Here is a 27,981-nt window from a genome sequence, read left to right on the forward strand (position 1 = left end):
TCATGCTCACAATGTTAATATTAACATGTTGACTCGTAGCATGTTAATGATCTGTCTTAGTAAATGGGATTAGTTTTGCAGATACTTGGTCCCAGAGCAAAGTATAAGACATAATGTAATATTGACATGCTGCTTGTGGCACTAGATGAAAAGTCAAAGGTCTACCAAAGTTATTACATTTCTTCCTGAAGGGGAACAATAATGAGTGCACCAAATTTTGTGGCAATCCATCTAACAGTTGTTGAAATTTTACTAAAAATAAATGTAGAGCTAATGTGGGTACCAGAGGAAAACTCAGGGGATTTCCAAAATTAGTAAGCTTTGTCATCTTGGGACCATACAAATTTTCATGGCAATTTCTCCAGTGGTTGTTAAGATATTTCACTTTGGACCAGTTGACACTGCCATTTCTTTTTCCAGCCTGCTGGCATGGCTAAAAATACATACTTTATTAGCACTGGTTAAACTTGGATTGGATTTTTAGGGCTGTGGCATTCATCTCACAGCAGCAGAAAGGATCTCTTCACTGCCAATGGACAGGAGCCACCAATAACTCTTTTAATGTAAAATAAAAATGTGAATCTATTCTTTAAGCTCTTTGCTTTCTTATCGTTCTGAGTGAGAGCCAAGTGATAATAGCTGTTTATAAAGTTTTGATTACATTCCATTTGCTCTCCAGTAATCAATCTGATTAATGGACACTTGGCACAGCGATGTTTAACCTAAAGTAGACATGTTTATCCAGTAGTTGACCTGATCTAATGTTTCCAGTGGCTTGTTAAGCATGACATCACCTCTCCTCTTCCCGGCTGTTGTGTTTAGATCACAAAGCAGCTGGGTCTTGATAACTCGCTGACCTCACTGTTTGAGCCATCCCATCAACAAAAATCCATCTTCATCTTAGCTCATATGTCTCACTCTGATAGTTGGTGACATTCTACTTGAAATTATTAGAGTTGTCTCTTTCGTATTTGGTATTAAGTACATGAAAAATCTCTTTAAGACAAGGATCTCTCCTGTAAACAGTAAAATGTCAACCAACTGTTTGAAACAATAACACTGAAGTCTAGTTTCCAAATTTAGAATTACTCAAAGGGGTAAAAAATATTGTTTATAAATCCAAAGCTGAATGTTTTATTGCTCCAGTTTTCCTACAAATGATGGTGACTGAGCATTTTTGAAGTGTTCATCTTTTGGTGAAAATATGTGGAGTTGGAGAGGCTTTCTGGAGAGTTGTATGTGGTTGTGGGGAAAATACCCTCTGCTGATTGGCACCCAGTTTTCTTTCTCTTTCTCTGCTAAATTTGTCTTGTTAATGACATGACCTCATGTTGTAAATATTTAGTTGTACCTCGATCTGTTGTTGTTTCCTACCTCTTTTTATACAAAAAGGATCATGAGCAAAAAATGTTCATGGCATTGACGCATCTAGGGTGCTGAAGTTTCCTCCTGTCGTGACTTTGACTCATTCAGGCTGCAGCCTCCTCTACCTTTAGGGCCCAGACACCTAAACTGGCTAACCCTAACTGGCATCAAAGAACTAATGGCGACGAAGACCGACTGCTGTTTTCCCTGTGTTTCAGCCAGAAAGTTGCACCTGGACACACTGCAGACTTCAGTCAATGGCAAAACCGTATGTCCATTCTGTGCCTGTGTGAGAAGAAATAACTCTCCATAGCAGCAGAAGGCAGTATTCTGCATCAGCATTAAAAAAGGGAAACCAGAAGGACCATTTTAAGATGCCAGTTAGCCAGTTAGAACAGTAACAACACAACCCGTTGCTAAAAAGAACAAAGCAAAGTTATCGTGCGCTAGCAAACAAGAACACAAACAATTACAAACCTTTTCTCCTAAAGAGCTCAATGGCAAAAAAAAAAGAAAGAAAAAATGTCATACAAGAAGTTTGATTTGGTCTCAAGCTCTCTTTGCTTTAGCTGTTTATTGCTTTTCTCACTTCCATTTTTCTTCTCATGCACTGAGTTGAACTGCCAATCAGAGTGATGTTATTCACAGACAGGCTCTGCTGTTTCCAATTCAACAAGCTGAATCAACTGAAAAAAAAAAAAAAAAAAAAAAAAACCTGACAAGGGCGGACTACTGCCAACGCCGCGGGACACACTGCAAAATCTAGGGTGACAGCACTCACAGATGGCCAGAAGCGGACCGATGGCTGACCGTAGGCTTGTTGTGTCAGGGCCCAAGAAGCTAATGCATTGATCCAAGGAGACCAGCTGACCAACTCACACTGCATGTATGCCATAACTTTTGAAGGAACAAAATAACATGTCTGAAGCTGCCAACACAGTAGAATCGACAGCAGATGAATAAACTGAAGAGAAGGATCAACTTTTGTACTTTCCTATTTAAGTTATGTTGATGGCATTTGAAAAGGCAGACCCTAGCCTTTAGAGCACAGTGGATGCCTGGACGATGTACATGATTCTTGTATTACCATACAGGTGCCACAAGTTGGCAGTAGCTACAGTATTGAAATACCATATGGGAACATAGTCACCCGTTGGTTTGTGGATTGCTGTTTTGAAGCCTCAAGTTTGGGATTTCAGCTGTCAGCACCTTGGCTTTTTAGGGCCAGAAGGAACCATACTTGGACGAGAAGTTGTAGCTCTGGATGGGCAAGGGGTGGATCTGACTCATAGACTGTAGCAACGCCTCACAGACAGCCACACTAAACAGCTTTACGCAGCTCGGGGATCGACTGTCACTTCAGTCTTCTCCAGAAGCGTCATCTGACTTGTATCATGATGTGTCTTTATCAGCTGGTAGTATCCCGGAGGCATGACCAGCCTGGCAATTCGACAAATTTGCCAGGCTGGTCACGCCTCCAGGAAACTTTATACGCTCAATCTATTTTGAGTAGACAAAATGAACCTAATTACACGTTCAGCTTCTGTAGCATCAGTGCTATGTGCAAAACAAAGTTAACACACAGCCTTGCTGTAACCTTCTGCAGTTGAGGTAAATAACTACTCTATTTGAGAATCTACTGTAATTAGTTTTGCATGACAACAGTGAAAGATCCTGTGGTTACTTTGTACCCATCATCCAGAGACCCAGGCTAACATTAGTGAAGTAGAGCACTGAACTCCACCTGCGCCTGTACAGCATTATGGATTATAACAATGGCTTTCCCCAGTCAAAAGTTCCCAGTAATTGTTTCCTTGGCACTAAAGTATAGTACAGTGCAGAGGCCAGACATGCTGTCATGTTTCCAAGTTGTCATAAATGCGTGGCTCAGTTTGGCTCCAGTGACTTTAGTGTATGAATTTGTAATACATTAGTAACTTTGAGTGATGTTGTGATGGTGATGCAGATGATGTGTGAAGTCGATGTCTTTCCTGCAGATGGACAGCGACTGCAAAATATCATCTCCATGTAATGTTTGCCACATTACATAAAGGGTTTAGTTTCCATTGTTAATCACACAGATGAACCAAATTTCATTCATCTCATCTGACAGAACATCTCATTTATGTGTCCTCAACCTTCTTTTATCGGACATAAAAGGATCTCCAAAAGATAATGATCAGTTGCAGACACCCCTGTCCTTCCTGTCAGAGAAATGGTTGGCTGTGCTGCCTCAATGTGACCTGACAGCTAGTTTGAAATACGCAGTATGTACATGATATATTTATTTTAGGCTGGGTGTACACTTCATGCCCTCGATGCAGCAGAGCCAGTGTTGACAGGTATTGATGGCTGGACGGCTCATCTGCACATCAGACGAAATAATTTACTTCCAACTGTTCTCAGTTGAATGTGGTGCAGTTGGTGTGTTAGTGCTGCAGTATTTCACTCCACTTAGCCATATTTACTGTTAGTATTTACTCAAAAATGGAGTTTGTCTTGGTAAGTCTTAGAAGTTAGCCCCAGATAAGGAAATTTCTATATAGATTGGCCGCAGGGATTTTTATTAGACTATTTCTCACATGGTAAAAAAGCACGGACCTCACAGTAAAAGACGTCACAGGAGTGAGAACGATCATTTCATGCTCCCACACATTTTCCATATGTTCTTGTCCAAGTGGAGACCGCAGAGTTCCTGCAGCTGTGTGCATGAAAGCGCTGAGTAGCTGCTAACTCAGGCCAGACTGAGTGGCCTCTGTGAAGAGCAGCCATCTCCCACAGTGGGGGAAATGTCAGCTGGATGGAATGAGGCAGGCCTGGAAACCGGGGAGGCCCTGCAGCTCTGCAGAGAGTACCAGTGTTATAACTTATCCAGGACTGATTTCAGCTGTATGCCGTAACTTTTGAAGGCACAAAATGACATGTTTGAAGCCACAATATTAAGCTGCCTACACAGTAGAATCAGCAGTGCATGAATGAAGTGAAGAGGAGGATTTCTGTTGGCTGCCAGGAAGATGTCCACCCTGTAATTTTAGTTATTCGTGTCTTTAGATACAAAAGATAGAGTACATCATATTATGGCCTGTTCCATGCTGGGTTTTAAGGCTGATAGTAGTATTAATATTTGGCTGATAATGATATATTGGCTGGTAGTAATTTTTGATCTTGATACTTTTTTTTTTTTTAACTATTATTTTTTGAATTGTGATACAGGTCAGAGTTAGCTCTAATGGCCAAGTAAGTGTGTGCACATACAAAGAATTTGACTCTGGTTTTTGCTGCTCTGTGTACATACACGGAAACAGATGCATAGCTTAAACAAAAAGAACATAGTTGAACAAAGGTAAAGCTATATAAATTTATATAAAAATTATCTGTATATTCATTCATCTTCTAACCGCTTCATCCTCTTGAGGGTCGCGGGGGGGCTGGAGCCTATCCCAGCTACATCGGGCGAGAGGCAGGGTACACCCTGGACAGGTCGCCAGACTATCGCAGGGCTGACACATAGAGACAAACAACCATTCACACTCACACCTATGGACAATTTAGAGTTACCAATTAACCTAGTCCCCAATCTGCATGTCTTTGGACTGTGGGAGGAAGCCGGAGTGCCCGGAGAGAACCCACACTGACACGGGGAGAACATGCAAACTCCGCACAGAAGGGCTCCCACACCCGGGATCGAGCCGGCAACCCTCTTGCTGTGAGGCGAGAGTGCTAACCACCAGACCACCGTGCCGCCCTATCTGTATATTCATATATTGTATATGAAACAACACCACAGGAGATTGAAAACAGTAATGCGGTAGTGAAATGCTGCAGAGAGAAAGGGTGCTGGAATAGATAAATACTACTATATCCCTTGTCCACTGTAATTATCATCTGTGTGCAGGAGAACCGTTAAAAATTCCCATTGCCAGCAGACGTACATGGCTCTGCAGTTTTGTTGTGGTTTTTTTTCTGGTGTGTCACGCTCTATGTCACAGACAGACTGGAAAACAGCTTAGTGAACAGTAGAAAGCAACATGTAGGCCAGGGAAAATGGCGGTGGGTTCTTCTTTATATATATATATATATATATATATATATATATATATATATATATATATATATCTATATATATATACATGTAAGGGATAATGTATAATGAGCCGGTGAATACTGGGAAAATAACTCCCGACAGGGGAATAGAACCCCGACGCGCAGCGTATTCACCGGCTCATTATACATTATCCCGCTTATTACACGGCTAATTATCAGTTAAATAAATAATGTTGTCTGCCTCTGCGAAGTGCATTAAAACCGACCGGATTCGACAACTTTTGGTGAAAGTTTTGTACTCAACAAGGCTTAGTGGACTGAACCGAGGCATAAAACTCGCGTAAAATGTCATTAAGCATGACTGCCGAGTGTGTATTCAAATCCGTCTTCTTTTGTTTTTGGCAGAGAAAGTCCGTAGGTATTCTTTTTCTTCAGCGGCATCCGTTAAAATCAGCCACTTCTGTTTGTTTTTTCCCTCGGAAGTTGTTTGACAGCTGCAGTGTTGCAGGGCAGCATCCCTAGCAACGCTGGGCTACATAGCAACTGTGTGTAATGACCGTTGCTACTAGCAGCGGTCATTACACAGTAATATCAGACCGCAGAATGCCGCTACTGACCAATCAGAATACAGCATTTAATAGAGCCGTGTAATAAATATACATACATAATATAATATACATAATATACATATATATATACATATATCCCTACGCAGGTGTCATATTTCCATCACAGCCGATGAAAGCCAATTGGAGCCTTAGCCGATTGTCATTTTTTTGTCATGGGATTATAACATTTTCCATTAAATACAAAAGCCAGATGTTAGTGGATGTTATCCCTCCAGCTTTACATCATTATATGATCTGCAAATTTGTATCTACTGTAACTTCTAGCAAGATCACACCCATTCTGAAAATACAGAAGCTTTACAAGTTTAAATGTAGATGCATTTTGCTGTAAAGATCTAGTCCTCTACTACTATTCAAGCCTGTCTTCTACATGGATAGTACTGTTTTGCAAAAGGAAGTATAATTCTTGCAAGTGTTACCTTCTTTTGCAGCTGTGTGCATATTGTAGAACCTGAAACTAAATATTTGCAAGTATATGCCCTGTATGTGAGCATTTTATGACTTGACAGACACATTTATTGTAAATGTTCTCCTCATTATGTATATAAGGCTACTTCCAAAGCTCACTTGCTGTTGTTGTTGTTGTTGTTGTTGTTGTTGTTATTATTATCAAATTATAAGGCTATTGGGGTATTTCCTGTTGTAACACAACAAAATTCAGGTATACCCTAAGTTTATAAGGATCTCCCAAAGGCTTGCAAGATAAATCACTTTGCTTTAAAGGGTCACACACCAAAAAATATTGAAACACTTGTTTAATTCATTCAGAGATATTGAAATATTGCTCAATACTATAATATTGCTGTTACTTAACAGTTAGAAGCTGAGTTGTTACATAGCAATATTCCAAACAGAAACAGAGACGCAGCAGGATTGCAGTTGGCATGAATGTCATCAACACCCGAGAGAGGATTACAGTCTAATGCAGTGATGTAAACACCAAAAGAGACGTTGGTATAAACGCGATATCTGAGTTGAAACATTCACAGCTTTATTCTGCTGGATTTTTTTTGTCTATCAGGACTCTGTTGATGTATTTTTGGACACTGTGCATCACTTGTTCTAAACAGCTAAGAAGATTTGTTGAGGGGAAAATGCGTGTTTCCACTTCTTGGGTTGGCAAGCTTCTGTGTAATTGTGGCAATATTTGGGATACTGTAGACTTGAGATTGCCAAAAAAAAAAAAAAGGAACTATTAAATCCGTCAATGTTTTCTGTAAAGATTATCAAGTTATTTCCCATTAAGATATCACAGCAAATGGAGTCAGAGGTAATGGGTTTATGTAAAACTTCTGTCTGAGGAGATTAGATCTACTGCTCAGTTGTCTCTCTTCATTTCAGGACACTCTTTGTGTGCTTAATAACCTCTGAGCATCTTCATTTTACAACACTGAGTTCACTGGAGCATGCAGCTTGAACAAAAGACTCTCCTAATGTAGTCGATGCATGTCTTTTATTTTTCTTTGTCTGTTTTAATTGACACTGATAATTTCCCCTCCAACTCAATAAGACCATTAACTCAACAAATTGGATTGTGTCGACTACAACAGGAGACACATGTTCCTTTTGTAGTTTGAATGTCGGGGCAATATCCTGAATCTGTTGAGCTGTTCAAAAAAGTAGTCATGATGTTATTGGAATATTTTTATGTGGAGTCCTTATCTAGTATGAATTAAGATAATATATTTATTAGCCATCACTTTGGTCCAAACTGAAATAGCTCAACAATTATTACATTTATAGACATTAAATTTTGTACAAACATTCCAACACATTCTCACTCCAACGTTATGTTATGTTATGTTATATGCATTGTCTGTTTTCAAAATACACTTCCCTTTTCACAGAAAGTGTACAGTTTCCATACAGTCTCTTTCAAAATAAATGCACTATGTTGGCACAACAACGCCAAATGATGTTTTTTCCCCTCTAACAACAAACACGTGGTTACGTTTGGCCAACACACACATGTAGTTGGACTTAGGCAACAAAAGCACATGGTTAGGTTTAGAAAAAAGAACAGGGTTTGGCTTTACAATCATACAGGAAGTGAACACTAGCCTCCCAGTTGAAAGTCGGTGTATGTTGGACCCATCCACAATCCCTCCTACTCAGACTTTCGCCCCCCTTAACTTACACTGTCATCCTGCCGCGTTTCCCCTGTTACACTGTTACACAATAAGGGTGACAGGCTGCATATCATGCCAGTGTCAAAGGGCAGCTTTTTTTTGTCTGTGTCTGACGCCAAAAGTCACTGCCTAAGCGCCGGTAACTGACAACTTTGGAGTGAGACCAGGTTGAAAATTCATGTTACCCAGAGGATGAATCAGCTGACTTTGGTGATCCCCTGGCTTTTCCTCTTGCGCCCCCATGAGGTTGACATTTGTTATTTTTAAAAGCTTTGTATGCAACATTCACAGCATTATATAACAGCAATCAATTTCAATTTCAATTTCAATTTTATTTATAAAGCCCAATATCACAAATCACAATTTGCCTCACAGGGCTTTACAGCATACGACATCCCTCTGTCCTTATGACCCTCACAGCGGATAAGGAAAAACTCCCCAAAAAAAAAACCCCTTTAACGGGGAAAAAAAACGATAGAAACCTCAGGAAGAGCAACTGAGGAGGGATCCCTCTTCCAGGACAATCCACTATTTAATATAAGATACTGTGGAGTAATAGCATCCTGAGCAGAGAATGAAGTCTATCCATGTCATGTGTTTGTTGTTATCTCAGTTATCATCTCTCTGTGATTTGTAGGGGTGAGATGGTCAGGATGTGTGTGATTGTTAATGCATGTATGCCACACTACATTGTAATAGAGTAACCACCTCCATGTTGAGAACCATGTCAAGACAACTCATACTCTGAATTTCAAACAGTTCCTATAAGTGAAGTGTCACATATACTCTTGGATGGATTGCCATGATATTTTCGTACACAAATTCATGTTTCCCTCAGGATGAACTGTAAAAACCATCCCAATTCCTTACAGTAACTTTTTTTAGAGCCAACATTAGGTCAATTTTCACTTTTTCCAACACTTTGGTTTGTGACCAAATACCTGCTTAACTAAAGACATTCCCATCAGCCTCAGCTGTACTGTTCTTTATTGCGTATTTGCCAGTACTGGCATGGTAAAATGCTAAACTAAGATGGTGAACTTGGTAAATTTTATACTTGCTAAACATGCTAATGTGTAGCACATGTAAACATGCCATCCCAAAAGAGGTTGATTGAATTAAATAACCTGCAAACTGAATGGATTTTTATCCTTTGTTGGAAGTATTGCTTCACAATATTGTAATTAACAATTAATTTGACAATTACTTTTTCCATTAGAACATTTATCAGTCAATAAAAATATTAGAAAGTGTTGAAAAATGCCCGAAATTACTTTTCCAGTTTGCTTCTCTGGTCCAAATCCCATCCAAAACCTAATGATAATCAATTTATTGCCACATAAAATTTAAAAAAAAGTGGTTAATACTCCAAGTTCAGAAACTTGAGCAGAAAAAATCTTTGACATTTTGATTGAAAAAATTCCCTCAATGAGTAATTGCTCTTCAAAATGTATCACACACTGTCCAAACCTATGGTGAAAGATCTACTTAGTAAGATATGACACCTAGAAAGGTGAACAATATTCAGATTTGAGAAGATGAAAGTAAGTGACGTTTTGGTCATTTTTGGAAAAAACCCTCACAAATGATTCACAAATGAAGGGCAGATCATGCTATTGCCATAATTGGAAAAATAATATGACATTCAGTAGGCTCACATGTTATTCTTAGAAGTTCTTGCTAATCTGGTCTTCTGGGCATTTTCCACATACACAAAATCCACATACTATGCAGTTGAAACACATTACCTGCTTAATTTTACCCCATGCTTATTATGAATATGTTAGTATGCAGTTGTGAACAGAACCGTTGTCTTGCATCAGTGAACATGTAACTTTAAACTTCACATAAACTTTGAATTGATGTCATCTCCACAGAAAGTATCAGCTAACTTCACAAAAGTGGTTACATATTAGTGAGTCAAGCCCCACTGAATGCAGCTGACTGCTGGCCTTATGTAATGCATTTGAAATACAAATTATATGTGTCTGCTTTATGAAAGATGAAAGCAGCTCTGTAATCCTTCTCATCACTCTGACATTAACTGCAGTGGGGAATGACTGATCACTGATCTTATTAAGGATATCGCACCCTGTGGTTGATGAAGCTCTAACTCAACCCAGCCAAACACAGCTGTTAACAGAGGGTCACATTCAGTACGGATCATTCACTAGTGTCACTGTAATCCCTAAACTAATGCCTGCAAGAGCAGATCCTCTAATCTGTAAAGCGCACAAGCTCATTAGAGCTACCACACTGAGACAACAAAGGGGAGCGATCCCCATGCGGAGTTTGCCGTCTGTGATTTTGGTTGAAGCCGCTCTTAACTGTGAATGCAATCAGAGGCTCTCAGCAGATGTGCTGGCGAGAACCAGGAGCGACCTGAGAGGATTTTGCGAGGCCTTCAGAGCCATATTAGTTCATGTTTGTGTGAGCTGTGACATCTCTGGTCTGTTCAGTGTCAGCACATGGCCTGTAGCTGACTCAGTCAGACTGATGAGGATGTAACACCACATATGAGGATGCATGGCTCTCCATCTTTCTGTCTTTTTTGCCTGTACCACAGTTGTTTTATTGTCGTTGATATTTTCAACATGATTAGATGTTAAACAGTATTTTGAGGTTTCTGTGGTGGAAGATGCACTCAGATCTTCTAGTTCAGAGAAGGTAGTAGTACCACAGTGTAGAAATACAAGTCAAGCACTCAAAATCTTACTTAAGTGAAAATGCATAAGTAATATACTTAAAGTACCAAGAGTAAAAGAACTCACTATGCAAAACAGGCCATTATATATTAAATTCCTGGATCATAATTATTGATGCATTATGTGTTCATTACTTTAATTTATTTGTTACTGTTGTTTATTTATTTTTTACTCATTTTATTTGCTGTATACACTGCTGGGTAGAGAATCTCCGCCCAGGGATCAATGAAGTTTTATCTTAATCTATAATGTCACTATGAATCTGCAAAGTAAGTTAAGCCATTAGATAAATGTAGTGGAGTAAAAAGTACAATATTTGCCTCTGAAATGCATCGGAGTAGAAATACAAAGTAGCACCAAAGTACCTCAGAATTGTACTTTATGTTAAGTCATGTACGTGTACAACTTGTAAGCTTGTAGCTCGCTGTCATTATTTCACAACCAGCTGTGATCATGAAACAAATTGTTGGCAGATATAGTTTCTAACAAGTGTCTTGCAAGTGTCACGGGTTTATAGTGGATCATTAAAACTGATGAGGTCATTTAAGAAGTAGCTTCTTGCTGTGTTGCTGCTGTGTTTATGAGATACTGACAGTTTGCTGGTAATAAATCTGGTGACCCCACACTGGAAAATAAAACACACAATCTAAAAGTCAGAGGGAAACAGTTATGAAACAATATGATCTCAGACTATGACCTGCTATTCTGTTTGGGTTTAAGTCATCAGATTAGCCAAAAGTATCTAACTCCCCCTTGGAAGTTTTCATTTTTATTGTTTTACATTGAATATATATAGTGTAATTAATGTGGCTTTTTTGACTCTGATTAATCTGTACTCTGTACTCTGCAATCATCTTGTCTGTGTTTTTTGCACATTTTCTGAATGCTTACATATATAGATAACGGAGCAGCAGCCTACCACCGGAAATCATGGGGACAGGACACAACCATTGGACATGACTATGTCATTCAAAAAATGACAGAATTGAGTAATATAGTAAAAATAATTTTTTGTTCACATGACGCATGTATTCAATAGCCTTACAGGGTGCTATCTACAATGCTGCCTCTATTAAAACGTACAATATTACAACCTCCTCCACCGAGGCCTTTTTTGTTCTGGAACTCTTGACTCTGTCCCCTGGTGCCATCTATTGGCTGTATCTATTTCATCACAAAGGACACATGGAGGTGTGAGGACGATGACGTTTACAACATTTGAAACAAATTTATCTATTTTTGTACAACAATGAAGTATGAATGAGTCCTAATGCTGTGCTCAAACTACCAACGACAACACAACAGCGTGACTAGCTATATTATCGTCTGATTGCCATTGAAGTATTGCTAAGCGCTTGTCAATGTAGTATGTAGTCATGGGTTTGTATGTGCCTCCTACTTGCCATGAAGCACCTCGACTGAATATCATCTAAAGTTTTTATCTTGTCAACAAATATTAGGGATGCACTGAAATGAAAATGTGTGGCCGAAGCCGAATAAAATTTAACGCTTGGCCGAATACCGTTGTTTAGTTTTTCATTAGTTTTTGCAGATGAACCCCCTCCAGATTAGTGTTGTCATGGTACCAAAATTGGGACCCACGGTACGATACCAATGAAAGGGTTCTGAGTAGTATCAGGATACCACAGCGAAAATGAGGCAGATGTGCCTTTTGTCATTTATAAAAAGATAAATCACTTTTCTATAATACATCAATGATATTTCAATGGAATAAATTACTTATTGACTTATTCATACTTCAAAAACAACATCAATGAGTGATGAACATAGGGGGGATCAAAATAAAATAAATAAATAAAATAAAAATCAAGCAGCCACCCTCTTCCCCTGACAAGTAAAGAACAGTCCCTCCATAAGTAAAGAACAGTCCCTAAAGTGCGGTGAGGTTTGTGGGCCGTTACCTGCCACAGAGAGAAATGTGAATGGCTCGTTTCTCCTCTGACACGTCACATACCTGTGTGCTGCCATGGCTCGGCTGTCCAGGTACTTTTGGGCAGTCATGACGCCAAGAAGAGGACATTATTGGAGCCGGACTTCTCCGTTGCCAGTAAGCCGTTATCTTGCGCCGCGGAGCACTATGGCCGCCGTATTTGACAGGAATACGTATTCCTGTCTGTGTCTGTGACCCCCGTTCAACCCACAACTGGCGGGATTCACCTTTCGTTTCTGCTGCTGGTTGAAATCTGTACTCACACAGCATGCTGAATGATTTATTTTGCTCACACAAAACTATTTTTAGTCGCAAATGCAAGTGCGGTGACGGACGGAGTAAAATATCGCCACACTGCCGACATTTTACTCTGTCCGTCACCGCGCGCTATTTGATTGCGTTATCAAAACACGCCGCTATTATTCGGCCTTGCTTTTCACTTATTCCACCGAATACCGAATGTGTAGTTTTTGGCAATATTCGGCCGAATATATTCTGTTACCGAATATTCAATGCATCCCTAAAAAATATCTGTACTATGATCAATGTCCGAGCCATATTTTAATGACATTTCCAATGGTCCAAGGACAGAGGGATGTCGTATGCTGTAAATTCCTCTGAAGCAAATTGTAATTTGTGATATTGGGCTTTATAAATAAAATTGAATTGAACTGACCCTGTTGCACCGCCATGCACAGAAAGCTAACTTCAGCTAACTGTATGAAGTTAAAACAAATAGTTTCTTTTCACAGTGAGGTAATTGAATGTTCTGGAAAGACTGGGAGTCCTTGGTGGCAACTTTCACTAAAGGGTGATCACACATTTTAATTATAGGAACTGCATATGCAATTCTATCGATTCATTTTTAGAAGAAACGTGAAACAAAAACCTTCCCCACTTATCAAAACTAACATAGAAACTAAAGACTATTCAATATTTTCAGCTGCTTTTACAACACAAAACACTGAAAGTTTATTTGCAAGTCAGACTGGTCCCCATTCTTTCTTCACCTTAGTTTTGTACTCTTTAACTTGAAAAGATCATTTACATTTACCTCCTACTTTAAAGCCACCCAGTAATCCTAGAGCTTCATAATTAAACATTCTGTTAGTAACCATGTAAATGTTTCACCTTAATCCATGTCTATATAAAAAAGACTCTTTCATTGTACAAGTCTTTATTTTTGGCAATGTAATTAGTCGTATGGCAATTTAATACTTCAACATTTTCCACGTTGTTACATATAAACATAGTATTTTGTACATATAAACTGATCAATTGTTTGGCAATTAATAAAAAAGTTTAATGGTCAAGTTTTCTCACTTTTTATTCATGTTTGAAAAAGTTAAACATTTGCTGACCTTACGGTTCATTTTAGGTAAACAGTTGAGACCAAAATAACCATGAGCTATTGAGCTCTATGATTACAACCCTGTCCAAAGGTCAGACTGGAGACACTTTGCTTTTCTTAATACCAGTTTCAGCCTGTTGAGATTACAGAGGACTGGACCAAGCAGCATGTCAGCACAACTGTATGGATTGGAAGACACAGCTGTAATTCTCCCAAGGTGTATAAACTGTGTAAACTACCAATAAATGTTTAGTCTTAGACAAGCTGTCAAAGCAAGGGGACACATTTATTGTAGTGCATGTAATAAGAAAACTTAATCTTTTCATTTTTTAAAAAGAATCCCATGCAGACTTTTCAAAAAACATTTTCATGAACTGAATAACTTGTGAGCGAATGTCTTTCAAGTATTGCTACAGATTATTTTTATTGCCAGTTAATCTGCTGATTATTTTTTCTGATCAATTTGTTGGTCAATAAAAATGTTAGAAAATAATGAAAAATGTCCAAGGCTGCATCTTCAGGTAGCTTGTTTTGTCCAAACCCAGTGCAGAACCTAGAGATAATTATTTATTATTAGATAAAATCATGAAAAAAGAGAGTAATTCTCAAAAATGAGAAGCAGAAGGGGAATTATTTGACATTTTTGGCTCATCTTGAGCCACAAAGTTATAACTGTTTCTTACCATTTCATGGTCTCGGGTTGTTTGTTGTACTGTATGTTAACGGGTTGTCCGTCCATGCTTATGTATGTATGTATGTTCGTCTGTCCGTCCCAGTCTTGTGAAGGTGATATCTCAAGAACGCCTTGAGAGGATTTTTTTTTTTTTTTTTTTTTTTTTTAATAATTTTGGGGAAAAAAAGTCCACTTGGACTCAACGACGAACCGATAAGATTATGGTTGTCAAAGGTCGCTGTGACCTCGCATCCATCTCATTCTCGAGTACACAATATCTCAAGGACACCTTGAGGAGATTTCTTCAAATTTGGCTCAAGCATCCCCTGGACTCAAAGATGTACTGATTCGAATTTTGTGGTCAAAGGTCACTGTGACCTCACCAAACATGTTTTGGCCATAACTCTAGAATTCATACATTAATTATGACATAATTTCACATCAATGTCAAAGGATAATGAAATGGTGACATTTTACATCCAAAATGTCAAAAGTCAGCTTCGCTGTGACATCATAATGTTCTGCAAAAGCACTTTTCTGGCCATTATTCAATGTTATAACAGAAGGCAAAACATTTGGTCAGATACTGAAGTGGTGACAATTGGGTGTCCACCTTGAAGCTGTGGTTATTGTAGTGATATTCTAAGCTGCCAGGTTGAGGATGTGTGTGAAGAATCCCCATTTTAGAATATGCAGCTTCTTTACAGCTACACTTTAAGCATTGCGAACTATCATGGCCACAAATGACCCCGGACAGACATGGATGTAAACTGTAACTGCAACTTGACTGGTTCACAGAGGCATATAACCGTGAGGCAGTAATTCTAGTTTCTGTTTATTTGAAGTGTTCTTAAACCTTTCATTTCTTTCTGCTGTACTGAAGCTTTAACCATGTTCAGACTGAAATCCACATTATTATTTCACTGGACTTGCATATGTCTGTATCTGGTTATGAATCAAAGCTCAAAATAAGGAACTGGGGCTTTAAGTTGGGGAAGATCTGTATCTGTAACACCTACTTTGTTAAACCAACACAGGTGCTCTTGTGTTTGAGATTAGAGGATGGTTTTGGTATGAGCCATCTGTTTGGCAGATTTTACTCACAAATGTGTTTGACTTTTATATGTTTTTACCTTTATTACCTCACATTTTAGCCATGCAGGCAGTGAGGCTGTAAGGATTGCAAGACTGAAATACTTCAACTATTTTCTGGGTGCAACTATTATTTAGACATTTATGTTCCCCAGAGGATCAATTGTATTGACACTGGTGTTCCCCTGACTTGAGGGTGGGAGGAGGGGGGGATATTTAAACACTCTTTTTGGGGAGTTCTACACTTACTTCTAGCTTGTCCTATTCGTACCTCAGATTGCATTTTGTTGCTTTCTTGGGATTCTCTAAACTATGCTGCACTATACTATACTAAACTTCACATTGCTGTATTTTTTTTGTCTCTTTCTCCTCCTCTCTAGTGCTCAGCTCTTTGAGCTGCATCAATGCTTATTTATACTCCCAATAGGTGGCACTAGTGGGCATGGCCAAAAGTTTCACACGACAACAAATGTAACAACAGTGGAAAGGGTTAGAAAATTATACCTTTAAAATAAAGGCAGCATTGTGGATGGCAGTGGTCTGTGCAGCCATACATCCTGACATGCAGCTCGGGAATTCTTTTCACTATATTAGCTCTGGTCCTCTCCATTATTTAAATTTCTTTGTTGTCTCTGACGGTTGTATCTTGCTTGAACTACACTACACTGCATCCAAGATCTCCAGTGGTACTGCTCCTTTTCATCCGTAAGCTTTCAGAAAATGTGCACAAGTACAGACAGAAGGCTTCGTCCATCTCTGTATCTAACGTTGAGTATAAATAAACCCATTAGTGTCCTTAGTCTGTCTCTTTGTGGCCCCCTCTCTCTTGTCTCCATGCTCGACTCTTTCCATTTCCCTGTTGTATGAGAAACGCCGTCTGAATGGCCACTTAAAGTTGACACTTGTAGCATTGGCTGGTAAAAAGCACGTCACTGCACATTTTACGAATTGAGCACCTCATCTCAGCATTGTTAAGTTGGAGCCACAGATATATTCTGATCCAGTTAGCCTAAAACATGTCTTTAGACTGCAGCTTTTTCCTCACTAACCGTTACTTTTTACGTTTGAGGAACCTGAGGATTAACATTGTTAAAGTTGACATCACTGGCAAAAAAGTACTAGATATGCGTGAATTGATGAAATTATGCGCAATACCAGCAGTCCCACACTGAAATTCAGGCCCTGAGCGCCACCAGCTGGTTGACATTTGTGCTTTGGAGTAAAATATCTTGACAACCAACAACTGTTTAGACAGTGCCAATTTTAATCTTTCCAACACTTTGACCTGCGAAAGTGACATTTCAATCAGTCTCAGCTGTACTCTGTGCAGTACTGATGTCAGCATGCTAACAGGCTAAGCTAAGATGGTGAATATGGTCAACATTATAGGCTACCTGCTAAACATCAGCATGATTACATTGTCAGTGTGAGCAGCTGTAGACTATTAGTCTTGTTAAGTAGCAGACATTGTTACATAAGTGTTTTTGTTCCAGCGGTGTTACACATTCTTCAGATTGCCTTGTAATCATAACTTCCATTTTGTTTATAGCTGCAGTAGCAATAACTTGCAAATGTTCTATGGTGTGTGCCTGAGCCCCATGAGCTATATTGCAGTGTGTGTAGTTCATGTGAAACACATGTGGAGTCTTAAATTAAAAGGGGGCCACAGTGTGACCTATTTACTTGGTTCCACACACATTGTCTCATTCTTCAGAGCCGAACCCTGGGGTCTTCTGAGACTGAGGGAAAGATTTGATTTAAAGAATGGTGACAGATTTTATGAGTTTATCCTCTGCCTCTGTGAGTGGACCCTCCTCACCACGTACTTGAACTCTGTTTCAGACATGCATATATTTCCTGTCCTGTAATACAAGATCTTGAGGCACAGACAGTTATTGCCTTTGTTGCCTGGTTTACCTAACCGACCACACGACCAATGAAAGGTGACAAATCTACTTAGCTGTTTTGTGCCGTTAGATTAGTCAGGATTTGTTGTTTTAGTTTGATGCTACTCTTTCCTGTCAGTTTCTAAAAACAAGGCCAGATCTAACATTTTTGATTGGAATTTGTTTTTCTTTAAGAATACAGAAATGCAGGTAAAATCTTTAGATACACATTTAACATTTTGTTGACAAACTGAGGCCATAATAATAATGCATTTGTATATTCGTAAAAATAATTACAAATGGCAAAACAAATCAGTGGTTATTTATTATCAAACACTGATTTTCATCAGACCTGAAACAATTAAGCAATGAATTAAGTGGTCGGTCTTGAAAGTCAATTAATTGTCATTTTCAAGTGAAATTATAAAACATGAGGGTTTGCTGCCATTTTTTGTCCCATTTGATAGTAAATCAAAAATATTTGGGATCTGGAGTAGGGATGGATGATATGGTCAGAATCTTCTGTCACGGTATTTGTGATTGTATATCACAGCAATCATATATATTGTGATAACCATACCATACTTTATCACATTCAGTGATTGTCATCTTTTATTTGGAACTAACATACAAACAAAAAACACCTGCCTCATCTGAGACAATACTTGACTTAAAAAGAATTCTTTCAAAATGGAAGCTTTAGGGTTCTTGAGAACAATAACTTTAACAAGTTTCTGCATTTACACCTTTACTTTCCTCCTCTGTGTCTGCCCAAATCACATATGAGGCAGATGGATTCATGAGATCACCAAGAATTATGCAATAATCACAAGATATGAGACTCCATCCTTGATTTGTTACAAAGCCTGCCCCATGGATGTATAAGGAGAACTGGATACAGTATTCATTTATATGAAGGTTGCACAGCGGTGCATGAGGCCAAAAAAGTTTGACTTTCAGGGTATAAAATTATCCAGCTCTTCTGTGTCGTTAGGCCCGTATAGGGCAAGCCCACTAGAGACTTCCACTGTCTCCTGTATCTTGTAAGTATCTTGGTTTCTTTTTAGATGAAAGTATGTCTTTTTTACTAGGTTCGTCAGTTCTAGCAGACTCAGCAAGTAGAGCGTTGGGAGGTATTATAGGTAAAACCAAAATGCTGAAAGATATGGGTTACTCTACATATTCAAAACTGTATCAAACATGTGTGTGTCCTGTTCTAGATTATATGTCAGGTATTTGGAGGTTCAAAGGGTTTCAAAAGAACATACACATTCATAATCGAGCAATTCGATTCTTTCTAGGTCTTAAATATGCACCTGTTTTGGCATTTAATGGAGATATGTGAAATGAGATGGAAAGTTAGTATGGTGAGATTATGGAACAGGTTATTGGATTTAGCAACCAACAGGGTTGCCAGTAAAATATTTCTCTGGGATTTTTTTGTTGGAGGAGAATGGGTCTCAGAAATATTTGATGTACTAGGTGAATGTGGACTTGAAGTTGATTACTTTAAAATGGGAGCTGTAAAGGTAGAGGAGTTGAAAAAACAAATCAGGACTTAACACACGCAGTCATGGGCAGTAGAAATCCTGCAAAACCAAAACTGAGAACTTAGGAAAGATTATAAATGTGAAAAATATGTTAAGTATAATTTGTCTAAAAGTAAGAGGTCACTGTGTGCACAGTTAAGATGTGGTATATTACCACTACATATTGAAACTGGAAGATACAGAGGTGTAACTGAAGAGGACAGAATCTGTGAATATTGTGAACTGAATGAGGTGGAGAATGAAATTCATTTTATCCTATATTGTCCTTTATACCATGATTTACGACAAGTTTTGTTTAGAAGTGTTTCTGCTCCTGATTTTGATTCATTTAGTATGGAGGATGGAGATTTAATTGAATATCTTTTTGATAATGTCTTTGCCTTTGCAGAATTTATTTTCAAAGCGTGGGACAGGAGAAGAAAATAACCTATAACAGATAAATGTCTCAAATCTTATCTTGATTTATTTAAATTTTGTTTATTTGTCTGGATACAGGATATATATTATTAGTTTATGAATTGGAACAATTATGTATTTATTTATGTCTGGTACTAATAGAACTCTTTTTTTTTTGTTTTGTTTTGTATCTTTGGATCTGTGTTTTGTTTTATGGTTAGGTGGCTGTGGGTGTGTTGATAGGTTGGTATATATCCTGGAGTATGATTTATTTGTGTGAGGCTTATGTATAGATATTGTGCTGTCCAATGAGCCGGAATGTTTGTTTTGTTGTATTTAATGTGTCTGTATAATCCCATGTGGGATGGGTCATGTAAATGTCCAGACACGAAAATAAAATATTCATTCATTCATTCATTCATTCATTCATTCATTCCACTGGCTAACTTCTGCCGGACAGTCTGACTTCTTCTGGGTAGCCCTCTGTTGACTTGAATGGAGATAAAATGATTTATTCGTGCAGCTCCTTTAGACTTTCCAAATGTTATCGGACTGAGTGGATCAAATTCTGATAGTGAAACAAGTCATTTCGTGGGAGTTGTGAGCTCGAAAAAATGTATCCACTGATTTACAGTTTAAGTGTTTGGGGAAGAACTCTTGTTAGGCCCCTTGGCATCACGGGACAGACCTGGAAAGAATAGTTACACATCGCTCGACTTTGAAGCCACTATATCAAATTGGCTTCAAAGTCTGGCGGTCTTCCTGAGGGCCTGTCCTGTCCTGAATAGCTCCAGCAGTAGACATGGTATTACTAAATCTCTACCAGTGGACACATTTCTACTGTCACACAGTATATATCATCAAAACGCTCAACCCTAATTTAGAGTGTTGGTTGGAAAGATCAGGCAATTTGTCAAATCAGCTTATCTTTTAATGCTTTCTCAGTTATTTCTGAAATTTTAAAGGGGCAATGGACACGTTTTTTGCTTTAACTTGTCATTATGAAGTAAATGTTGATTGCACTATTGGCTATAGATTAATGGCATCTGCATTTAGATTGGTTCCCTGTAAGCCTCACTTTTATATTGCAATTCTGTACTGTTCCCACCAGGTATGATTTCCTGGGAAAATGAGGGCTCAATTTACGGCGTAGAGGAAGTACTTCAGTCATTGCACAGCCAAAACAGGAAGAGGATAGCACTTTCTGTTTTCTCTGATAGCTATCGGTAGCTATCCCCAGTAATAAGGAGTATCAATGTTAGTTCTATGTGGATACTATCACCAGTAGCAGTAATGGCAGATAACTTGGCAGATAATAATGGAAGTAACCACCACTCCTTCTACCACTACTGTGGTTGTAGCAAGGCTCTGAGGAAAACTGAAAGCAATCCAGTTGCCTCTGTGCCAGCGGACCAAACTATGAATAGACAACCATCAAAATGAAAGGAATGAAGAAACAGCCCTAACTTTCCGTATGGTGGTTGTGAGTGGGTATCTCTTTTTCAGTGTAGGGCAGGGCGATAAGGAGAAAATCAAATATCACAACATTTTTAACCAAATACCTCAATATCAGTATTACAACAATTGTATATGGTTGACTGTTTGTGCTTTCACAAAATATTTATGTAATGAGATTTTTGATATTTTATTATCAGTGATGTGGCTAATAGGTGGATACAATACTGGGTAAAGACAAATAATAGAACAGCTAAAACAGTCTGGTAAGTTCAGAAAATTACATCACTTTATTGTAATGCAGCTTTTAAAACCAGGAAAAGACAACACTTATAATAGGATATCCAAAATCTAAGATGATATCTTGTCCAGTCCTAATTCATGGGCCCCTTTTAAACTTATTTTCCCTGTACTTATTTTTATCATTTTTTTCCCCATGCTTGTCCTGTCCACCATGCTGAAGGAAAAACCTCCAGCAGTCTTGTATTTGTTGTATGAAACAGTGAAGTGTAAATGTACAGTAGCCTCCATATGGTGCATTTAATATACGTCATGTTTTATTTCATTATTTGAACTTCCTTAAATGCAATAAAGTTGAATGGATACACTTCAAATCAAACATCTAAGAGCTGACGCTCCAAATGTCGCCAGGTCAACAGTTGGTTGATTAATTGATGAAGTCTTTTTTTTTTTTTTTCAAGCTAATTTTTTTCCTACTTTTTTTTTTATCTTATGTGATAATACATTGGTTATCTTTTGGTTTGGGACTGTTAGTTGGACAAAACAAACGATTGAAAATGCTATTTCGTATTTTAGGAAATTGAGATGGACAATTCTCAACATATCTCTGACATTTTATAAACCAAATGATTTATCAATTTAACAAAAAACATCTGCTAATTAATCAGTAATACAAATCTGCATGATCCTGCTCAATCTAAAGGTGTTTCACACTTTGCATTCACAACAAACAGTAAACAAGCATGTTGTAAACATCTTAAGCAGCCTCACAGACTCACTTTAAAGATTTAAGCCTTATCCTCATCTAATCATATTAATAGGATCAAACTGTGTGGCGACTGCGTCCGTATGGTGACATGCTGCCTGCTTCCCCAGTGGTCTTGTAGTTTAACATTCAGGTTTGGGAATGACTGAAATCACGTACTCCTTTGCAGCTTGCTTTCATTTTAATCCAAGTTGGCTGGATGCTAACAGTTAAAAATCTGTTTCCTGCTCATCCCATCTGTTAAATGTATGAGAATGTAACCGTGTCTGCACAAGAAATAACTGTGTCTGAGCAAGGAAACATTTCCTGCAGGAATTACAGATTGGCTTCACTGTTAACCATCCACTTTTTAGTCATTTTTATTTATGCATCATCAACTGGATAATTACTGTAACTCTTCAATCAGGAAATATGCCACAGATTTATTCAATTAAGAGCGCTTTGCATGCATTATAAAATGTGTTTCAGCTGCTGTAGGTATCCATCACTGTGACAGGGCTGCAGAAAGATTCACACTGTGAGGGATTAGAGTGGGAAATAAGTAATAAGTATGGAAAAAAGGCATGGTAATGATGAATGATCGAGAAGGGGATTTCCATAGATATACTACATTGAGTAAATTGCATAAAGATTATTCTTTATTTCTTTAGGAGACAATCATAAATCATTATTGCGAAGTTAATATGGTTGAAGGGGAAGCGTCTGTCTGCTGTCTACATTGTGACTTCACTTTCCTCTCATTCCCGGCTTTCCCCTCTAATTTTCCTGCACAACCACAAGCACCGCTTGCTCTGTCATGACTCCCAGTAACACTGGCATCTCATTTAAAGGCAGCAGCCCAGCTCTGCATCTATTAGTTTCAGCAGAGGGAGGGAAGAAGGGCTGTGGAGGGAGGGAAAATGACGGCTATTTAAGGGTTGGAGTTTAAGCAATGGGGGTCTGACCTAAACTACTCCTCAACACTTTAAAAGACATTTACTCCCACTCTTTCCCTCTCTCTGTGTGATTTTGACTCACTCTCTCTCTGTCAGTGAAGGAGCTGAACTCCAGCCTGAGCTGTGAACGGTGAGGGAAGATAAGGAAGCTGGCTGAGGGAGGGCTGACAGACAGACAGAGCTCCCACCTTGCTGGAGAGGCTGCAAGACGGAGCAGTGACACAACAGAGCAAAGCATCATTTTTCTTTGTTTCAATGAAGTGTGGAGACTTGGAGGAGTGCCTCATCTTACCTGCATGGGCTTGTGACAAGTAGATAGCATCTGTACAGGTAAGATGATTTATTCATGTGTATCTCTGAGAGAAATTTAGATTTCATGTGACAAAAATCAATTCTCTTTTCTATGGCTTTCTTTGAATAATTTTCTTCAAAATAAAGGCATTTACAGCATTAGTTAGCTTTCTCTTCTTCTGCCTTTCTTTAGCTGTAGATTTCTTTCTAGCGCAGGTTACTCCAACACCAGAAGACATTGATTATAGCTCATTGGAACTACATTCTTGGTGTATGCTGCAACTTCTTCCTCAGTCAGACACACATAGCAGCCAATGCAGGATCAGAGATGGTGATGAGGGCTGAGGGAGTTAACATGTGGAAGCTTTGATCATCTTAGTAGAGAAGGGGCCAGCAGCCAGCATGCTTCTTGCCAAAAAAGTCTCTCAATTTTTTGTCAGGTTGTACATCAATACTCCAAAAATAAAAACTGTCCATCTGTGTGTGTGTTTGTGCATGAAGGGTTAGTGTAAGTATCCTTCAGTCTGGTGAGGCTTTGCAGCCTGATGATTCATCACGTTACCTTCGGCAATGCAATTCAGTTTTCATTGTGTGTCATTTTTCCATCGTGGAGATTAAATTAAAGGGAAAAGTGAGTGGCAGGATTTGCCGGTGTGGGCAAGGAGAAAGAAAACTACCTCATCCATTCAGTCCATTAGCTCTGCTTAATTGAAATCAACGTCTGGCTTACGGTTGTTTTAACTTCTGAATGTTTCAGCTCACGGAGATTATAATCATTCAGTTCCTCTGATGTACTGTAGAACTCAAACCTTTTGTTTTATTTTACAACTGGAATCTAAATGCACATCATTTCCCATCGGCAGCTATTCAGTACAGGATGTTTTACAGCCTCTCTTTTTATGTGCTGGGAATCCTGGGATGTGTCTGTGCAGCAGAGTGACAGGGGTGTCTCACAAAATATTTAGTTTTTTGCCATTATTCTGAAAAAGATGATATGCCTACTAAGCTGTTTACATGGAAATTAATATTCTACTAATATTCCTCTTTCCATGCAGCTGCGCATAACTTAAGTTGACAGTGGCCAATGCCCCAACATATTGTATATCAAGTCAAAATATGGTGAAGTGGAACGGTTGGAGTCGCTCGTGTCATTTTGCTTTTTTTGCATCAAATCCGATTTTTTAAAACTTATTCACCAGTGGGGGACTTGTATGACCATGCAAACAGAGCCTCCGTCTTTCATTCCTTTAAACAGCTTCCTGAAGGGGTTGGTGTTGCGATATTTGCACATATCCAAAAACCTGCTGATATACAAGACTTTCATAATGTTTAGAAGGAGGCATGTTTCTCCCTCTGACCAGAAATGTTGGCTTTTCTTTTGGGCATGCATCTCTACCCCAGCATTGCAAAGTGTTGGCTAGCTGACTCCAGTTGAAACGCATATTCTGCGCTGTATTCATGTCCAAAGAATGCCCCTTAAACCTGGATAGTATCAGCATATCCAACATATCTCAATGCTACATTCAGAATAAGGCCTAATTTTGAATATGCAAACGGAATATTCTGTTCACAAGATCTGTTTCAAATTCAGAAAATTGTCATATTCTGAATAATAGTGGATGTGGATGAACCCAATGAAACAAACCTCTGCTGTGGGGACAGCTGATTTAGTGGTTGGAGCTCCCCCAGGGCTCATCCCACACTGTTTTCCTCTGTGTGACTTCTACACAAAGAGCCAGTGGTTGATCATAACTCATCACACGCCTTTGCATTTTATGTAAAATGTGTTAGATTTCAGGGTCAGTTGAGCTGCAGAGGTGTAGCTTGTCTAACCAGAGTGACATTGAGAGCTCATGTGGCTTTGTAAAAAAAAAAACATTCATTTGAATGTCTCTCCATCTCTCTTTTTCCTAAATCAGACAAACTAAATTAAGTCACCGTTTACATCATTTACTGTACAGAATACTCAAATGAATATACGTATATGGTTATATAAGGGTGCAGGTTCTGTGTCAGCTCTAACTGGGTCAGCGTTTGCTCTTTAACATTGTAAATCTGCCAGAGTGTCTAGAATCAGGTGTGTTGGTTATGAGGGGGACTGAACACAGATGGCTGTTTTGTAAGTAGTGGAATTCTCAGCTAATTAAAATCTGCTCTTATTTGCTTGGTCATTAACCAGTCGAAGGCTATCTTTTGATATCCTACACAGCATTAAATGCACATATGTATGATGAGCAAAAACTAGCTGCTTTACAATGAGTATCAAAGCTGTGGACAAGGGCTGCAAGTAACAACTATTGTCAGTATCCATAATTTATTAGATTAATTTCTCAGCATGTTAGAGGATCCCTGTGGAGGTTTAGACCTCTGGTGGTATAATGGAACTATTTCTATGAGGGGGTCCTTGTTTTGTTAATCTCATGTAGGTAACGTGATACACAGTCCCACCAGTGGTGTCACTTTATTCTACTGATCAACAGGTGGCAGTAACACGCCAAGAGGTGCTGCAATGTGCTGACAAAAGCAGGAAAGAAGACTGGAAGCTACTGAACACGATTGTAAACAATGCTGAATGTTAGATAATTTAAATATCAACTTCACAAATGTTTAATGAAGAAGGAAATACACTTTACACTTTTGTTTGTTTGTAGGAAAACTCCACAGTGGACCTATTAATCAACCATTCTGTCAATGAAATGTGATAATTTCTGAAAAAATGTACTTCATAATTTCCCAGAGGCCAAGGTGGCATATTTAGGTAGAATGATTTGTCAAAACTGGAGGATATTCAGTTCACTAACACATATGACAGAGACAAGCAGCAGACCATGACATCTGAGAAGCTGGAATCAGATGTTTTGCTTGAAAACTGACTGAAACAAGTCACCAGTTATCAAAATAGTTTAATTTTCTATAGATCCATTAATTGTTTCTGCTCCAAAAAAATCTAAAAAGTATCTTATTACAAGTATTCAAGCTTTTTCTCCTTGATTGAGGAGAGACCCCATAATTGCAAATTGAAACTGAAGTCTGCATCCTGTTGAGACTCACACGGGAACACATAAAGCTCAGGTTTATTATTCTTAAAGGACCACTTCAGGATATCTGTGCCGCAGTGGGGAAATTTAAAATCTGCTAATGGGGTGTTGCAGTTTCTGTTACTGTATCGGCTACAGTAACTAGTCAAATTAGGCTTACTTTTTTCTTGAGATGATTTCCAGCTGTTCCAGATGCTATTAGAATCAGACTTTGCCAAATAAAAAATGCAAAAATATCCCAGACGAACAAACAAGCAGATGCATGCTGACCAGAGTCCTGACACGCTGCTGTCAGCCATGAGTGTTTTCCATAAGAGAAGTGTGCAGACATGCTGCACTTCTATTGTTCTCATGAGTGTGAAATGAGGACATTGCTGTCTGTGTCTCATCAGCAGAAGCTGACTGATTGCACACACAGAGATGATCAGGGACAACAAATTAAACATTAAATAATGCATGCAGTGGTACTTTCAGTTTTGCTAAAGGTAAAGGACAAGTGCCTCAGTGCCTTTTTTCTTTCTTTGACTAGGCAAAACAGATGTCCTCAGTCTAGGGCCAACATTCCCAGTTTCTCTTTTCCACGCGGGAAAGTTTCCTTCTTGCTGCCAACATGGGGGAAGTGATCTAAAGCTACAGCAATTCTGGATTATAGCTTAGTGAACAGGTTATATTTATTTAAATTTTCTCTCCAAATTGTCTTCCCATGTCCCCTAGTCAAATTAGATGTCCTTGGTCAACCCCTGGTCCGCTTTGAATGATGTATTTGTGGCTTTTTACTAAACACACATCTACAATATCACATTTTGTATAAAAATCATATTTGAGGTATTTTGGAAATACAGACTAGCAACATTGCACCACTTTTTGAAGCTACCGCGAGCATCTTCACCTGAAACATGTGCCTAGGATTTTTAATAGATTCATTCTTCACCTCAGAGACTGCAAATTATCAGTCTTTGTGTCTTGTAAAGTCTTCTAGAAGGAGGTAAAAAAAACCATATTGACAGGCCTAGTTTTCAGATTTACAACAGCACTCATAACCTACCTTTATCCTACCACACACCAGATGTGCAAGGACTTGTGAAACTCAAACTCAGTTTTATATCTATGTGAAGGTGAAGGGGTGCAAAAAATGCTGGTGTGGGGGCGACATGAAGAAAGAGAGAGGTCGGATCAGAGGTCAGGACAGTAGAGGAAAGAAAAGAGGATTGATGAGAGGGGTTTAAAGGCACTGTGGTGACAGTAATGGAAAATATGTGCCATACCCATCAATTCAACTAAGAGAACACATCATGTAGCTTGTTATCCAAATATAACTAAATCAAGAACAAACTAGTAAAGGGCAGATTTCCACTTAATATGCATGCAATAGTGTAATGGTAACCAATTGTCCTGGGCTCGCCTAACTGTTTAAATTTAATAAGGAAACAATAAATGTTAGTAAGATTGCTACATGCATGTTCTGCAAGCTCTCTTTGCTAAGGT

At 38.7% G+C, this 27,981-nt stretch overlaps 1 protein-coding gene across 4 annotated transcripts in view; it reads left to right on the top strand.

Moving 5' to 3' along the window:
- Window positions 1-23,158: 23,158 nt before the first annotated feature.
- Window positions 23,159-27,981, top strand: part of tnca (tenascin Ca) — a 48,240-nt gene continuing 43,417 nt past the window's right edge. For 3 of the 4 annotated variants that reach the window (XM_049604186.1, XM_049604190.1, XM_049604187.1), the window contains exon 1: window positions 23,159-23,497. The gene's annotated coding sequence lies outside the window, so the exon portion shown is untranslated. The remainder of the gene's footprint in view (window positions 23,498-27,981) is intronic. The other variant, XM_049604188.1, reaches the window with a different exon arrangement.

This window comes from Epinephelus fuscoguttatus, linkage group LG18 (assembly GCF_011397635.1).
Source record: "Epinephelus fuscoguttatus linkage group LG18, E.fuscoguttatus.final_Chr_v1".
NCBI classification, from domain to species: domain Eukaryota; kingdom Metazoa; phylum Chordata; class Actinopteri; order Perciformes; family Serranidae; genus Epinephelus; species Epinephelus fuscoguttatus.